The sequence below is a fragment of the Engystomops pustulosus genome, chromosome 9 (assembly GCF_040894005.1).
Source record: "Engystomops pustulosus chromosome 9, aEngPut4.maternal, whole genome shotgun sequence".
NCBI lineage: Eukaryota > Metazoa > Chordata > Amphibia > Anura > Leptodactylidae > Engystomops > Engystomops pustulosus.
In genome coordinates, this window is record NC_092419.1 from 69,911,710 (window position 1) to 69,921,033 (window position 9,324).

Sequence of the window (9,324 nt, forward strand, 5' to 3'; positions counted from 1 at the left end):
GCAGCAGCAATGCAGCTTAAGGCTTGGCAAGTACCAGCATGGGAGACTGGCTGGGAATCCCAAGTTCCGTTGACCTTTTTGAACCTGAAAATTGTGTTAGTTTCTCTATGAGATAGTAAAAAAAGGTTCAAATTGAACAGCTGCTGTCAACGGCCATTCTAAGCTGAATGTGCCTGCTCTCGTCAGATCGCAGCAGCAATGCAGCTTAAGGCTTGGCAAGTACCAGCATGGGAGACTGGCTGGGAATCCCAAGTTCCGTTGACCTTTTTGAACCTGAAAATTGTGTTAGTTTCTCTATGAGATAGTAAAAGAAGGTTCAAATTGAACAGCTGCTGTCAACAGCATTCTAAGCTGAATGTGCCTGCTCTCGTCAGATCGCAGCAGCAATGCAGCTTAAGGCTTGGCAAGTACCAGCATGGGAGACTGGCTGGGAATCCCAAGTTCTGTTGACCTTTTTGAACCTGAAAATTGTGTTAGTTTCTCTATGAGATAGTAAAAGAAGGTTCAAATTGAACAGCTGCTGTCAACAGCATTCTAAGCTGAATGTGCCTGCTCTCGTCAGATCGCAGCAGCAATGCAGCTTAAGGCTTGGCAAGTACCAGCATGGGAGACTGGCTGGGAATCCCAAGTTCTGTTGACCTTTTTGAACCTGAAAATTGTGTTAGTTTCTCTATGAGATAGTAAAAGAAGGTTCAAATTGAACAGCTGCTGTCAACGGCCATTCTAAGCTGAATGTGCCTGCTCTCGTCAGATCGCAGCAGCAATGCAGCTTAAGGCTTGGCAAGTACCAGCATGGGAGACTGGCTGGGAATCCCAAGTTCTGTTGACCTTTTTGAACCTGAAAATTGTGTTAGTTTCTCTATGAGATAGTAAAAGAAGGTTCAAATTGAACAGCTGCTGTCAACGGCCATTCTAAGCTGAATGTGCGTGCTCTTGTCGGATCACAGCAGCGATGCGGCTTAAGGCTTGGCAAGTACCAGCATGGGAGACTGGCTGCGAATTCCAAGTTCCGTTGACCTTTTTGAACCTGAAAATTGTGTTAGTTTCTCTATGAGATAGTAAAAGAAGGTTCAAACTGAACAGTTGCTGTCAACGGCCATTCTAAGCTGAATGTGCCTGCTCTCGTCAGATCGCAGCATCAATGCAGCTTAAGGCTTGGCAAGTACCAGCATGGGAGACTGGCTGGGAATCCCAAGTTCTGTTGACCTTTTTGAACCTGAAAATTGTTAGTTTCTCTGTCAAAGATGGTAAAAGAAGGTTCAAATTGAACAGCTGCTGTCAACGGCCATTCTAAGCTGAATGTGCCTGCTCTCGTCAGATCGCAGCAGCAATGTAGCTTAAGGCTTGGCAAGTACCAGCATGGGAGACTGGCTGGGAATCCCAAGTTCCGTTGACCTTTTTGAACTTGAAAATTGTGTTAGTTTCTCTATGAGATAGTAAAAGAAGGTTCAAATTGAACAGCTGCTGTCAACGGCCATTCTAAGCTGAATGTGCGTGCTCTTGTCGGATCACAGCAGCGATGCGGCTTAAGGCTTGGCAAGTACCAGCATGGGAGACTGGCTGCGAATCCCAAGTTCCGTTGACCTTTTTGAACCTGAAAATTGTGTTAGTTTCTCTATGAGATAGTAAAAGAAGGTTCAAACTGAACAGCTGCTGTCAATGGCCATTCTAAGCTGAATGTGCCTGCTCTCGTCAGATCGCAGCAGCAATGCAGCTTAAGGCTTGGCAAGTACCAGCATGGGAGACTGGCTGGGAATCCCAAGTTCTGTTGACCTTTTTGAACCTGAAAATTGTGTTAGTTTCTCTATGAGATAGTAAAAGAAGGTTCAAATTGAACAGCTGCTGTCAACGGCCATTCTAAGCTGAATGTGCCTGCTCTCGTCAGATCGCAGCAGCTTAAGGCTTGGCAAGTACCAGCATGGGAGACTGGCTGGGAATCCCAAGTTCCGTTGACCTTTTTGAACCTGAAAATTGTGTTAGTTTCTCTATGAGATAGTAAAAGAAGGTTCAAATTGAACAGCTGCTGTCAACGGCCATTCTAAGCTGAATGTGCCTGCTCTCGTCAGATCGCAGCAGCTTAAGGCTTGGCAAGTACCAGCATGGGAGACTGGCTGGGAATCCCAAGTTCCGTTGACCTTTTTGAACCTGAAAATTGTGTTAGTTTCTCTATGAGATAGTAAAAGAAGGTTCAAATTGAACAGCTGCTGTCAACGGCCATTCTAAGCTGAATGTGCCTGCTCTCGTCAGATCGCAGCAGCAATGCAGCTTAAGGCTTGGCAAGTACCAGCATGGGAGACTGGCTGGGAATCCCAAGTTCCGTTGACCTTTTTGAACCTTAAAATTGTTAGTTTCTCTGTCAAAGATGGTAAAAGAAGGTTCAAATTGAACAGCTGCTGTCAACGGCCATTCTAAGCTGAATGTGCCTGCTCTCGTCAGATCGCAGCAGCAATGCAGCTTAAGGCTTGGCAAGTACCAGCATGGGAGACTGGCTGGGAATCCCAAGTTCTGTTGACCTTTTTGAACCTGAAAATTGTTAGTTTCTCTGTCAAAGATGGTAAAAGAAGGTTCAAATTGAACAGCTGCTGTCAACGGCCATTCTAAGCTGAATGTGCCTGCTCTCGTCAGATCGCAGCAGCAATGCAGCTTAAGGCTTGGCAAGTACCAGCATGGGAGACTGGCTGGGAATCCCGAGTTCCGTTGACCTTTTTGAACCTGAAAATTGTGTTAGTTTCTCTATGAGATAGTAAAAGAAGGTTCAAATTGAACAGCTGCTGTCAACGGCCATTCTAAGCTGAATGTGCCTGCTCTCGTCAGATCGCAGCAGCAATGCAGCTTAAGGCTTGGCAAGTACCAGCATGGGAGACTGGCTGGGAATCCCAAGTTCCGTTGACCTTTTTGAACCTGAAAATTGTGTTACTTTCTCTATGAGATACTAAAAGAAGGTTCAAATTGAACAGCTGCTGTCAACGGCCATTCTAAGCTGAATGTGCCTGCTCTCGTCAGATCGCAGCAGCAATGCAGCTTAAGGCTTGGCAAGTACCAGCATGGGAGACTGGCTGGGAATCCCAAGTTCTGTTGACCTTTTTGAACCTGAAAATTGTGTTAGTTTTTCTATGATATAGTAAAAGAAGGTTCAAATTGAACAGCTGCTGTCAACGGCCATTCTAAGCTGAATGTGCCTGCTCTCGTCAGATTGCAGCAGCAATGCAGCTTAAGGCTTGGCAAGTACCAGCATGGGAGACTGGCTGGGAATCCCAAGTTCCGTTGACCTTTTTGAACCTGAAAATTGTGTTAGTTTCTCTATGAGATAGTAAAAGGAGGTTCAAACTGAACAGCTGCTGTCAACGGCCATTCTAAGCTGAATGTGCCTGCTCTCGTCAGATCGCAGCAGCAATGCAGCTTAAGGCTTGGCAAGTACCAGCATGGGAGACTGGCTGGGAATCCCAAGTTCCGTTGACCTTTTTGAACCTGAAAATTGTGTTAGTTTCTCTATGAGATAGTAAAAGAAGGTTCAAATTGAACAGCTGCTGTCAACGGCCATTCTAAGCTGAATGTGCCTGCTCTCGTCAGATCGCAGCAACAATGAAGCTTAAGGCTTGGCAAGTACCAGCATGGGAGACTGGCTGGGAATCCCAAGTTCTGTTAACCTTTTTGAACCTGAAAATTGTTAGTTTCTCTGTCAAAGATGGTAAAAGAAGGTTCAAATTGAACAGCTGCTGTCAACGGCCATTCTAAGCTGAATGTGCCTGCTCTTGTCAGATCGCAGCAGCAATGCAGCTTAAGGCTTGGCAAGTACCAGCATGGGAGACTGGCTGGGAATCCCAAGTTCCGTTGACCTTTTTGAACCTGAAAATTGTGTTAGTTTCTCTATGAGATAGTAAAAGAAGGTTCAAATTAAACAGCTGCTGTCAACGGCCATTCTAAGCTGAATGTGCCTGCTCTCGTCAGATCACAGCAGCAATGCAGCTTAAGGCTTGGCAAGTACCAGCATGGGAGACTGGCTGGGAATCCCAAGTTCCGTTGACCTTTTTGAACCTGAAAATTGTGTTAGTTTCTCTATGAGATAGTAAAAGAAAGTAGAAATTAGGCAGCTGCTGTCAACGGCCATTCTAAGCTGAATGTGCCTGCTCTCGTCAGATCGCAGCAGCAATGCAGCTTAAGGCTTGGCAAGTACCAGCATGGGAGACTGGCTGGGAATCCCAAGTTCTGTTGACCTTTTTGAACCTGAAAATTGTGTTAGTTTCTCTATGAGATAGTAAAAGAAGGTTCAAATTGAACAGCTGCTGTCAACGGCCATTCTAAGCTGAATGTGCGTGCTCTTGTCGGATCACAGCAGCGATGCGGCTTAAGGCTTGGCAAGTACCAGCATGGGAGACTGGCTGCGAATTCCAAGTTCCGTTGACCTTTTTGAACCTGAAAATTGTGTTAGTTTCTCTATGAGATAGTAAAAGAAGGTTCAAACTGAACAGTTGCTGTCAACGGCCATTCTAAGCTGAATGTGCCTGCTCTCGTCAGATCGCAGCATCAATGCAGCTTAAGGCTTGGCAAGTACCAGCATGGGAGACTGGCTGGGAATCCCAAGTTCTGTTGACCTTTTTGAACCTGAAAATTGTTAGTTTCTCTGTCAAAGATGGTAAAAGAAGGTTCAAATTGAACAGCTGCTGTCAACGGCCATTCTAAGCTGAATGTGCCTGCTCTCGTCAGATCGCAGCAGCAATGTAGCTTAAGGCTTGGCAAGTACCAGCATGGGAGACTGGCTGGGAATCCCAAGTTCCGTTGACCTTTTTGAACTTGAAAATTGTGTTAGTTTCTCTATGAGATAGTAAAAGAAGGTTCAAATTGAACAGCTGCTGTCAACGGCCATTCTAAGCTGAATGTGCGTGCTCTTGTCGGATCACAGCAGCGATGCGGCTTAAGGCTTGGCAAGTACCAGCATGGGAGACTGGCTGCGAATCCCAAGTTCCGTTGACCTTTTTGAACCTGAAAATTGTGTTAGTTTCTCTATGAGATAGTAAAAGAAGGTTCAAACTGAACAGCTGCTGTCAATGGCCATTCTAAGCTGAATGTGCCTGCTCTCGTCAGATCGCAGCAGCAATGCAGCTTAAGGCTTGGCAAGTACCAGCATGGGAGACTGGCTGGGAATCCCAAGTTCTGTTGACCTTTTTGAACCTGAAAATTGTGTTAGTTTCTCTATGAGATAGTAAAAGAAGGTTCAAATTGAACAGCTGCTGTCAACGGCCATTCTAAGCTGAATGTGCCTGCTCTCGTCAGATCGCAGCAGCTTAAGGCTTGGCAAGTACCAGCATGGGAGACTGGCTGGGAATCCCAAGTTCCGTTGACCTTTTTGAACCTGAAAATTGTGTTAGTTTCTCTATGAGATAGTAAAAGAAGGTTCAAATTGAACAGCTGCTGTCAACGGTCATTCTAAGCTGAATGTGCCTGCTCTCGTCAGATCGCAGCAGCAATGCAGCTTAAGGCTTGGCAAGTACCAGCATGGGAGACTGGCTGGGAATCCCAAGTTCCGTTGACCTTTTTGAACCTGAAAATTGTGTTAGTTTCTCTATGAGATAGTAAAAGAAGGTTCAAATTGAACAGCTGCTGTCAACGGCCATTCTAAGCTGAATGTGCCTGCTCTCGTCAGATCGCAGCAGCAATGCAGCTTAAGGCTTGGCAAGTACCAGCATGGGAGACTGGCTGGGAATCCCAAGTTCCGTTGACCTTTTTGAACCTTAAAATTGTTAGTTTCTCTGTCAAAGATGGTAAAAGAAGGTTCAAATTGAACAGCTGCTGTCAACGGCCATTCTAAGCTGAATGTGCCTGCTCTCGTCAGATCGCAGCAGCAATGCAGCTTAAGGCTTGGCAAGTACCAGCATGGGAGACTGGCTGGGAATCCCAAGTTCTGTTGACCTTTTTGAACCTGAAAATTGTTAGTTTCTCTGTCAAAGATGGTAAAAGAAGGTTCAAATTGAACAGCTGCTGTCAACGGCCATTCTAAGCTGAATGTGCCTGCTCTCGTCAGATCGCAGCAGCAATGCAGCTTAAGGCTTGGCAAGTACCAGCATGGGAGACTGGCTGGGAATCCCGAGTTCCGTTGACCTTTTTGAACCTGAAAATTGTGTTAGTTTCTCTATGAGATAGTAAAAGAAGGTTCAAATTGAACAGCTGCTGTCAACGGCCATTCTAAGCTGAATGTGCCTGCTCTCGTCAGATCGCAGCAGCAATGCAGCTTAAGGCTTGGCAAGTACCAGCATGGGAGACTGGCTGGGAATCCCAAGTTCCGTTGACCTTTTTGAACCTGAAAATTGTGTTACTTTCTCTATGAGATACTAAAAGAAGGTTCAAATTGAACAGCTGCTGTCAACGGCCATTCTAAGCTGAATGTGCCTGCTCTCGTCAGATCGCAGCAGCAATGCAGCTTAAGGCTTGGCAAGTACCAGCATGGGAGACTGGCTGGGAATCCCAAGTTCTGTTGACCTTTTTGAACCTGAAAATTGTGTTAGTTTTTCTATGATATAGTAAAAGAAGGTTCAAATTGAACAGCTGCTGTCAACGGCCATTCTAAGCTGAATGTGCCTGCTCTCGTCAGATTGCAGCAGCAATGCAGCTTAAGGCTTGGCAAGTACCAGCATGGGAGACTGGCTGGGAATCCCAAGTTCTGTTGACCTTTTTGAACCTGAAAATTGTGTTAGTTTCTCTATGAGATAGTAAAAGGAGGTTCAAACTGAACAGCTGCTGTCAACGGCCATTCTAAGCTGAATGTGCCTGCTCTCGTCAGATCGCAGCAGCAATGCAGCTTAAGGCTTGGCAAGTACCAGCATGGGAGACTGGCTGGGAATCCCAAGTTCCGTTGACCTTTTTGAACCTGAAAATTGTGTTAGTTTCTCTATGAGATAGTAAAAGAAGGTTCAAATTGAACAGCTGCTGTCAACGGCCATTCTAAGCTGAATGTGCCTGCTCTCGTCAGATAGCAGCAGCAATGCAGCTTAAGGCTTGGCAAGTACCAGCATGGGAGACTGGCTGGGAATCCCAAGTTCTGTTGACCTTTTTGAACCTGAAAATTGTGTTAGTTTTTCTATGAGATAGTAAAAGAAGGTTCAAATTGAACAGCTGCTGTCAACGGCCATTCTAAGCTGAATGTGCCTGCTCTCGTCAGATTGCAGCAGCAATGCAGCTTAAGGCTTGGCAAGTACCAGCATGGGAGACTGGCTGGGAATCTCAAGTTCTGTTGACCTTTTTGAACCTGAAAATTGTGTTAGTTTCTCTATGAGATAGTAAAAGAAGGTTCAAATTGAACAGCTGCTGTCAACGGCCATTCTAAGCTGAATGTGCCTGCTCTCGTCAGATCGCAGCAACAATGAAGCTTAAGGCTTGGCAAGTACCAGCATGGGAGACTGGCTGGGAATCCCAAGTTCTGTTAACCTTTTTGAACCTGAAAATTGTTAGTTTCTCTGTCAAAGATGGTAAAAGAAGGTTCAAATTGAACAGCTGCTGTCAACGGCCATTCTAAGCTGAATGTGCCTGCTCTCGTCAGATCGCAGCAGCAATGCAGCTTAAGGCTTGGCAAGTACCAGCATGGGAGACTGGCTGGGAATCCCAAGTTCCGTTGACCTTTTTGAACCTGAAAATTGTGTTAGTTTCTCTATGAGATAGTAAAAGAAGGTTCAAATTGAACAGCTGCTGTCAACGGCCATTCTAAGCTGAATGTGCCTGCTCTCGTCAGATCGCAGCAGCAATGCAGCTTAAGGCTTGGCAAGTACCAGCATGGGAGACTGGCTGGGAATCCCAAGTTCCGTTGACCTTTTTGAACCTGAAAATTGTGTTAGTTTCTCTATGAGATAGTAAAAGAAGGTTCAAATTGAACAGCTGCTGTCAACAGCATTCTAAGCTGAATGTGCCTGCTCTCGTCAGATCGCAGCAGCATTGCAGCTTAAGGCTTGGCAAGTACCAGCATGGGAGACTGGCTGGGAATCCCAAGTTCCGTTGACCTTTTTGAACCTGAAAATTGTGTTAGTTTCTCTATGAGATAGTAAAAGAAGGTTCAAATTGAACAGCTGCTGTCAACGGCCATTCTAAGCTGAATGTGCCTGCTCTCGTCAGATCGCAGCAGCAATGCAGCTTAAGGCTTGGCAAGTACCAGCATGGGAGACTGGCTGGGAATCCCAAGTTCTGTTGACCTTTTTGAACCTGAAAATTGTGTTAGTTTCTCTATGAGATAGTTTAAGAAGGTTCAAATTGAACAGCTGCTGTCAACGGCCATTCTAAGCTGAATGTGCGTGCTCTTGTCGGATCACAGCAGCGATGCGGCTTAAGGCTTGGCAAGTACCAGCATGGGAGACTGGCTGCGAATTCCAAGTTCCGTTGACCTTTTTGAACCTGAAAATTGTGTTAGTTTCTCTATGAGATAGTAAAAGAAGGTTCAAACTGAACAGCTGCTGTCAACGGCCATTCTAAGCTGAATGTGCCTGCTCTCGTCAGATCGCAGCATCAATGCAGCTTAAGGCTTGGCAAGTACCAGCATGGGAGACTGGCTGGGAATCCCAAGTTCTGTTGACCTTTTTGAACCTGAAAATTGTTAGTTTCTCTGTCAAAGATGGTAAAAGAAGGTTCAAATTGAACAGCTGCTGTCAACGGCCATTCTAAGCTGAATGTGCCTGCTCTCGTCAGATCGCAGCAGCAATGCAGCTTAAGGCTTGGCAAGTACCAGCATGGGAGACTGGCTGGGAATCCCAAGTTCCGTTGACCTTTTTGAACCTGAAAATTGTGTTAGTTTCTCTATGAGATAGTAAAAGAAGGTTCAAATTGAACAGCTGCTGTCAACGGCCATTCTAAGCTGAATGTGCCTGCTCTCGTCAGATCGCAGCAGCAATGCAGCTTAAGGCTTGGCAAGTACCAGCATGGGAGACTGGCTGGGAATCCCAAGTTCCGTTGCCCTTTTTGAACCTTAAAATTGTTAGTTTCTCTGTCAAAGATGGTAAAAGAAGGTTCAAATTGAACAGCTGCTGTCAACGGCCATTCTAAGCTGAATGTGCCTGCTCTCGTCAGATCGCAGCAGCAATGCAGCTTAAGGCTTGGCAAGTACCAGCATGGGAGACTGGCTGGGAATCCCAAGTTCCGTTGACCTGTTTGAACCTGAAAATTGTGTTAGTTTCTCTATGAGATAGTAAAAGGAGGTTCAAACTGAACAGATGCTGTCAACGGCCATTCTAAGCTGAATGTGCCTGCTCTCGTCAGATCGCAGCAGCAATGCAGCTTAAGGCTTGGCAAGTACCAGCATGGGAGACTGGCTGGGAATCCCAAGTTCTGTTGACCTTTTTGAACCTGAAA

At 45.7% G+C, this 9,324-nt stretch overlaps 40 pseudogenes; all 40 read left to right on the forward strand.

Moving 5' to 3' along the window:
- The first annotated feature begins 145 nt into the window (after positions 1 to 145).
- On the forward strand, positions 146 to 264 carry LOC140078249 (5S ribosomal RNA; annotated as a pseudogene).
- A 70-nt stretch (positions 265 to 334) lies between these two features.
- LOC140095387 (5S ribosomal RNA) lies at positions 335 to 452 on the forward strand (annotated as a pseudogene).
- Positions 453 to 522: 70 nt separating this feature from the next.
- Positions 523 to 640, forward strand: LOC140095388 (5S ribosomal RNA; annotated as a pseudogene).
- A 70-nt stretch (positions 641 to 710) lies between these two features.
- LOC140081532 (5S ribosomal RNA) lies at positions 711 to 829 on the forward strand (annotated as a pseudogene).
- A 259-nt stretch (positions 830 to 1,088) lies between these two features.
- LOC140085848 (5S ribosomal RNA) lies at positions 1,089 to 1,207 on the forward strand (annotated as a pseudogene).
- Positions 1,208 to 1,277: 70 nt separating this feature from the next.
- On the forward strand, positions 1,278 to 1,396 carry LOC140084981 (5S ribosomal RNA; annotated as a pseudogene).
- A 259-nt stretch (positions 1,397 to 1,655) lies between these two features.
- LOC140083793 (5S ribosomal RNA) lies at positions 1,656 to 1,774 on the forward strand (annotated as a pseudogene).
- Positions 1,775 to 2,206: 432 nt separating this feature from the next.
- On the forward strand, positions 2,207 to 2,325 carry LOC140078250 (5S ribosomal RNA; annotated as a pseudogene).
- Positions 2,326 to 2,395: 70 nt separating this feature from the next.
- On the forward strand, positions 2,396 to 2,514 carry LOC140081533 (5S ribosomal RNA; annotated as a pseudogene).
- A 70-nt stretch (positions 2,515 to 2,584) lies between these two features.
- Positions 2,585 to 2,703, forward strand: LOC140081771 (5S ribosomal RNA; annotated as a pseudogene).
- Positions 2,704 to 2,773: 70 nt separating this feature from the next.
- Positions 2,774 to 2,892, forward strand: LOC140078251 (5S ribosomal RNA; annotated as a pseudogene).
- Positions 2,893 to 2,962: 70 nt separating this feature from the next.
- Positions 2,963 to 3,081, forward strand: LOC140081534 (5S ribosomal RNA; annotated as a pseudogene).
- Positions 3,082 to 3,151: 70 nt separating this feature from the next.
- On the forward strand, positions 3,152 to 3,270 carry LOC140086999 (5S ribosomal RNA; annotated as a pseudogene).
- Positions 3,271 to 3,340: 70 nt separating this feature from the next.
- On the forward strand, positions 3,341 to 3,459 carry LOC140078252 (5S ribosomal RNA; annotated as a pseudogene).
- Positions 3,460 to 3,529: 70 nt separating this feature from the next.
- LOC140097569 (5S ribosomal RNA) lies at positions 3,530 to 3,648 on the forward strand (annotated as a pseudogene).
- Positions 3,649 to 3,718: 70 nt separating this feature from the next.
- LOC140089068 (5S ribosomal RNA) lies at positions 3,719 to 3,837 on the forward strand (annotated as a pseudogene).
- Positions 3,838 to 3,907: 70 nt separating this feature from the next.
- LOC140088031 (5S ribosomal RNA) lies at positions 3,908 to 4,026 on the forward strand (annotated as a pseudogene).
- Positions 4,027 to 4,096: 70 nt separating this feature from the next.
- On the forward strand, positions 4,097 to 4,215 carry LOC140081535 (5S ribosomal RNA; annotated as a pseudogene).
- Positions 4,216 to 4,474: 259 nt separating this feature from the next.
- Positions 4,475 to 4,593, forward strand: LOC140085849 (5S ribosomal RNA; annotated as a pseudogene).
- Positions 4,594 to 4,663: 70 nt separating this feature from the next.
- Positions 4,664 to 4,782, forward strand: LOC140084982 (5S ribosomal RNA; annotated as a pseudogene).
- Positions 4,783 to 5,041: 259 nt separating this feature from the next.
- On the forward strand, positions 5,042 to 5,160 carry LOC140083794 (5S ribosomal RNA; annotated as a pseudogene).
- A 251-nt stretch (positions 5,161 to 5,411) lies between these two features.
- LOC140102130 (5S ribosomal RNA) lies at positions 5,412 to 5,530 on the forward strand (annotated as a pseudogene).
- Positions 5,531 to 5,600: 70 nt separating this feature from the next.
- Positions 5,601 to 5,719, forward strand: LOC140078253 (5S ribosomal RNA; annotated as a pseudogene).
- A 70-nt stretch (positions 5,720 to 5,789) lies between these two features.
- LOC140081536 (5S ribosomal RNA) lies at positions 5,790 to 5,908 on the forward strand (annotated as a pseudogene).
- Positions 5,909 to 5,978: 70 nt separating this feature from the next.
- LOC140081773 (5S ribosomal RNA) lies at positions 5,979 to 6,097 on the forward strand (annotated as a pseudogene).
- A 70-nt stretch (positions 6,098 to 6,167) lies between these two features.
- Positions 6,168 to 6,286, forward strand: LOC140078254 (5S ribosomal RNA; annotated as a pseudogene).
- Positions 6,287 to 6,356: 70 nt separating this feature from the next.
- Positions 6,357 to 6,475, forward strand: LOC140081537 (5S ribosomal RNA; annotated as a pseudogene).
- A 70-nt stretch (positions 6,476 to 6,545) lies between these two features.
- Positions 6,546 to 6,664, forward strand: LOC140089670 (5S ribosomal RNA; annotated as a pseudogene).
- Positions 6,665 to 6,734: 70 nt separating this feature from the next.
- On the forward strand, positions 6,735 to 6,853 carry LOC140078255 (5S ribosomal RNA; annotated as a pseudogene).
- A 70-nt stretch (positions 6,854 to 6,923) lies between these two features.
- LOC140091639 (5S ribosomal RNA) lies at positions 6,924 to 7,042 on the forward strand (annotated as a pseudogene).
- A 70-nt stretch (positions 7,043 to 7,112) lies between these two features.
- Positions 7,113 to 7,231, forward strand: LOC140093830 (5S ribosomal RNA; annotated as a pseudogene).
- Positions 7,232 to 7,301: 70 nt separating this feature from the next.
- On the forward strand, positions 7,302 to 7,420 carry LOC140097570 (5S ribosomal RNA; annotated as a pseudogene).
- A 70-nt stretch (positions 7,421 to 7,490) lies between these two features.
- On the forward strand, positions 7,491 to 7,609 carry LOC140078256 (5S ribosomal RNA; annotated as a pseudogene).
- A 70-nt stretch (positions 7,610 to 7,679) lies between these two features.
- LOC140078258 (5S ribosomal RNA) lies at positions 7,680 to 7,798 on the forward strand (annotated as a pseudogene).
- Positions 7,799 to 8,056: 258 nt separating this feature from the next.
- Positions 8,057 to 8,175, forward strand: LOC140081538 (5S ribosomal RNA; annotated as a pseudogene).
- A 259-nt stretch (positions 8,176 to 8,434) lies between these two features.
- Positions 8,435 to 8,553, forward strand: LOC140085850 (5S ribosomal RNA; annotated as a pseudogene).
- Positions 8,554 to 8,623: 70 nt separating this feature from the next.
- Positions 8,624 to 8,742, forward strand: LOC140078259 (5S ribosomal RNA; annotated as a pseudogene).
- Positions 8,743 to 8,812: 70 nt separating this feature from the next.
- Positions 8,813 to 8,931, forward strand: LOC140084771 (5S ribosomal RNA; annotated as a pseudogene).
- A 70-nt stretch (positions 8,932 to 9,001) lies between these two features.
- LOC140078260 (5S ribosomal RNA) lies at positions 9,002 to 9,120 on the forward strand (annotated as a pseudogene).
- A 70-nt stretch (positions 9,121 to 9,190) lies between these two features.
- LOC140081539 (5S ribosomal RNA) lies at positions 9,191 to 9,309 on the forward strand (annotated as a pseudogene).
- The last annotated feature ends 15 nt before the right edge of the window (positions 9,310 to 9,324 follow it).